This window comes from Octopus bimaculoides, chromosome 30 (genome assembly GCF_046866305.1).
Source record: "Octopus bimaculoides isolate indiv1 chromosome 30, ASM4686630v1, whole genome shotgun sequence".
Taxonomy (NCBI): domain Eukaryota; kingdom Metazoa; phylum Mollusca; class Cephalopoda; order Octopoda; family Octopodidae; genus Octopus; species Octopus bimaculoides.
In genome coordinates, this window is record NC_142957.1 from 15,820,579 (window position 1) to 15,825,578 (window position 5,000).

General features: G+C 41.4%; 1 protein-coding gene across 5 annotated transcripts in view; it reads right to left on the reverse strand.

Annotated features, from left to right (window-relative positions):
• LOC106874992 (alpha-protein kinase vwkA) overlaps positions 1-5,000 on the reverse strand; it is a 34,193-nt gene that overhangs the window by 13,287 nt on the left and 15,906 nt on the right. The window contains exon 1 of one of the 5 annotated variants that reach the window (XM_089346285.1): positions 4,942-5,000. This exon is cut by the window's right edge and continues 536 nt beyond it. The exons of the other annotated variants lie outside the window; for them this stretch is intronic. The gene's annotated coding sequence lies outside the window, so the exon portion shown is untranslated. The remainder of the gene's footprint in view (positions 1-4,941) is intronic. 5 annotated transcript variants of the gene reach the window in all.

Below are 5,000 nucleotides of genomic sequence, written 5' to 3' on the forward strand. Positions count from 1 at the left end.
ATATATGTATAGAAAGAGAGAGAGAGAGAAATAGTGTGTGCGTGCGTGTGTTTTACAGAAACGCGTTTAAAATTGAAGTAGGTGTATTGTTAGAGAAATACCGTCTCGACAACAGCAGCAACAACATCAATATCACTGCCGACGTCCGCAGTAACAACAATAACAACAACAGCAAACCATTCAATACTGTCACGATCCCCCCGCCCCCGAAGTGGAGACAATTAAATGATGCATGTTGTTCGATGGGGTGGGGTGGTTCGGGTGTCGCTGGGTGGTAGTGGGAGGTGATGGTTGGGTGAGTAGCAGCAGCGACAGGTGAGGAGGGTTGCTAAGCAGGTAAGGGGCGTGTGTGTGTGTGTGTTGCAGGTGAAGAGGTGGCTGGTGGAAGGTGAGGGATGTGTGTGTGTGTGTGTGTGTGTACCTGTGTGTGTCAGGTAGGGTATGACAGGTGAGATAATGCATGTGCGGGTGTGTGCAGGTGAGTGTGTGTGTGTGTGTGTGTGTGTGTGTGTGTGAGCAGGTGTGTGTACTTCAGTGTGTGTACCTGTGTGTATGTGTTTATGTTTGTACCTCAGTGTGTGGCTGTGTGGACATGCGTGTGTGTAGGTGTGTGTGTGTGTGCAGATGTATATACGTCTACCTCTGTGTGTGTGTGTGTGTGTAGGTGTGTACGTGTTCATCTATATGTGTCTATGTCTGCGCATGTGCACTTGCATGCATTTGTAACATCAAAATCAAAGAAAAATGAAATGGTTCTTCAGCGGTTGCGACGGTGAGCATTAAATTGCTCAAGCAACTGAGCTACCTATTACTGTATTGCTGCGTTGTATTCTAAAGTGGCTGAATATTCAGCAGACCACAGACGCGTGCACTTGCATATATATATGTATAATACACATCCTTGCAAATTAAAAAACAAAAAAAAAGCAGAAACTAAATGGATTTCCATCGCTTGAGACGCTTGTCGTAAACAAACCAACATCGGTTGTCAAGCAATGGTGGTTGGGGAGGGGACAAAAACACAGACAGACACACACACATACACATATATACGACGGGCTTCTTTCAGTTTCCGATTACCAAATCCACTCACAAGGCTTTGGTTGGCTGTAGTAGAAGACACTTGCCCTAGGTTCCACGCAGTGGGACTGAACCCAGAGCCATGTGGTTGGTAAGCAAACTACTTACCACACAGCCATGCCTGCGCCTATAGCCATGCCTTATATATATGTGTGTGTGTGTGTGTGTGTGTGTGTGTGTGTGTGTGTGTATGTGTATTATACATACACAATGCGAAAGGCAAATGTATGAACAAAGAGCCTTTTTATCCTTCTGTAACTTCAATCGTTTCTATCCCCACCACCTCGTCTAGCCTCCTCACACTTTCCCCAAGCAATTACAAACCCTGATTTGTCCACGTCACGGAAATCGATAACAATATGGCTGCAGAGATAACAGACCCGGCATAGAATAAATCGTCCTGAGTTCAAATCGCTGATTTCCTGTCATCCCTTTGCATTAATAAAACTGGATCGAAGGGCACAGGCATAGCTGCGTGGCTAAGAAGGTCACTTTACGCCCATGTAGTTCCGAGTTCAGTCCCACTGCATGGCACCTTGGGCAAGTGTCTTCTACTATAAGCCTCGGGCTGACCCCCCAAAAAACCTTATGAATGGATTTGGTAGACGGAAACTGAAACAAGCCCGTTGTAGCTTGGGTGTGTGCCGTCCGGGGCGGCCCTTTCGTTTGCCGTCCCCGGACCCCACAAAAGACACATATTGCCTACAGCAAGCCCAAAAGTGCCGCCCGGGAAGTTGTGGTGAAAGAGTACAGCAGGGTTCGCCACCATCCCCCGCCGGAGCCTCGTGGAGCTTTTAGGTGTTTTCACTCAATAAACACTCACAACGCCCGGTCTGGGAATCGAAACAGCGATCCTGTGACCGCGAGTCCGCTGCCCTAACCACCACTGGGCCATTGCACCTCCAATTGCCTATATACACTTGCATGAATATCATTCAGCCAGTACTTCTGTAACAAGTTTGATATTTGCATAATATTGTTTTTGTGTGTATATCATTGTGTGTATATCATTGTGTGTATATCATTGTGTGTATACCTATACCTAGCCTTAGATAAAAGTGGGTCCTGGGAGGTCACTTCATTCGAATAAAAGTTCTTCACTGCGGTCGGTGCCCCAGCATGGCCGCAGTCTAATACTGAAACGAACAGAGAGAAACCCCCCCCCCCCCCAAAAAAAACGGAGAACAGCAATCTTTTAGTTTAGCGTCCCACTTTCACTTTCGACAATCAGAGTGCTGTATGGAATGTGAAAGTGAAATGCTTAGCTAGAGAACCGCCCACTGAAGACAAACAGATCCATTTCTCTACAAGCTGACGCCTCAGATTAGCAAGGGAGCCTGAGCTGGCTTATTTAGTCGCACAATCTGCTAGAAATAACAACCAAATCTCCCTCATCACACCGCACAACCGTATGTATGTACGTACGTATGTATGCATAAGGCAACGTAGCCTGAATTCGCTACATAATAGCCGTCGAATCTTCTTCAAATCACACCCTACTGTTTTCTGTATGTAGCTTGAACTGCTTAAAATAATAGCTAATCTCCCTCAAACCACACCCTGGACGTATATATATATACGGGTATGAGTAGATGTGAGAAGCAGACAAACCTCCTTCAAATCATACCTTGATGTCTTGTGTACACATCAACCAGTGAGTGAGAGAGAGAGAGACCTCTACATGGTAGCTAGACCTGTTAGATATGACACCCAATCTCCCTCAAATCAGACCCTACTGTTTTATTTATGCAATTCATGTGCGAGACAAGAAACGAAACCGCTACATGGTAGCAAGAACTTGCTGAAATAGCAGCTAAATATTCAATTCGCCCCCTTCTGTTTACATACATTCATACACACTCACACACACATATGGGAGGGTGTTGAAAGAATTCCTGACATTAAGGGAATCGCGAAAGGCCTGGTTGGAGGCCCAACCTTCCAAGTTCTTTTACAGGGACCGCTGCAATAAGTGTGTGAATCTGACAGGGAAACATTTTGAATAAAATCATAATTAACTGATGCTCCTGTATTTTCTTTTACCCAAAGTCAGGTAACTTTTCAACACGCCCTTATATATGTATATACATATATAACACACGAATGTATGTATGTATATAAATTGTAGGGTGTGATTTGAGCGATAATTATGAATAATTATATATATATACTCTTTTACTTGTTTCAGTCATTTGACTGCGGCCATGCTGGAGCACCGCCTTTTAGTCGAGCAAATCGACCCCAGGACTTATTCTTTGGAAGCCTAGTACTTATTCTACCGGTCCCTTTTGCCGAACCGCTAAGTTACGGGGACGTAAACACAACAGCATCGGATGTCAAGCGATGGTGGTGGGACAAACACAGACACACAAACACACACACATATATATACATATATATGACGGGCTTCTTTCAGTTTCCGTCTACCAAATCCATTCACAAGGCTTTGGTCGGCCCGAGGCTATAGTAGAAGACACTTGCCCAAGGTGCCACGCAGTGGGACTGAACCCGGAACCATGTGATTCGTAAGCAAGCTATATATATATATATATATATATATATATATATTCACGCGTTTGCGTTTAAATGCAAGGCATATCCCCTTTACATTCCGTCAGCTGTTCACACCCACCTTCATAATTCCAATTTACGCATGTCTTTATATACGAGATATGCGCATAAAACATTCACCATTCGACATGATAAAAACAACAGCTTAATGCTAATTCAACGTCGAATCAAATTCTACAGCATTTGAAAAAGGAAAAAAAAAAAAAGGAAATCAAAAGATAAAATAAAAACAAAAGGTAGGCACACGAAATAATGTACTCTCAGATATACAATGCCTGAATGAAATAGGGGTTTGTTACGAATATAACATCTTTGATCATAATGTCTGCTGGATCAGCTTGTGACCTTGGGCTAAACAACAACAACAGCAGCATTCGTACTTCATGCTGACCGCTGGCTTTGCTAGAAATGGTAGCTAGATAGCCTGCAAATCATATTTGTGTTGTTGTTGGTTTTTCTTCTTCTTAAATGAAGGACATGTAATAGTCGCGGTGGTGGGTGGAGGAAAACCATTGTAATACATGATGATGATGAAGAAGAAGAAGAAGAAGAAGAAGAAATAGCCGTGAATGTCACGGTTGGAATGCAATGGATGCGATCATATGTTGGTTGGATCCAGACTGATCAGGGGCTGAACAATTACAATAAAATATATGCAATGCCAACATAACACCTTTCTCTCTCTCTCTCTCTCTCTACACACACACATATGTATGCATATATGTATATATATATATGAGGAAGACCTACAGAATGAACAGCTGTATATGTTTATGTTCGTAGATAAATATAGATATACATAATACACCCACATGTGTGTGTGTGTATATATATATATATATATATATATATATATATATATATATATAAAATATGCAGTCATGCACATCTATGTATGTATCTATCTATCTATCAATCAGATACAGGTAAATAAAATATGTTATGAATGCGCACACATAAACAAAGACATACAAACATACACACACACACGTAAATATATATATATATATATATATATATATATATATATATATATACACACACACACGCATAAATACATTCGCATAAACACACGCACACCTCCAATGGTTCACTAACTATATTTATAAACACGATCACGAAATATATTCGAAATAATATTCTCTCCTTTCATTTTCCCTACACACAAATGTGCGTGCAAATTATATATATATATATATATATATATATATATATATATATGTATGTATGTATGTATGTATGTATGTATGTATGTATATATATACGCTTCTATCTTGCAAAAGAACTTACCTCTAATTTGGAACGATGGGTGTTAAAAAAAAAGTCGCGGATCTTAGTCCTTCTTACAC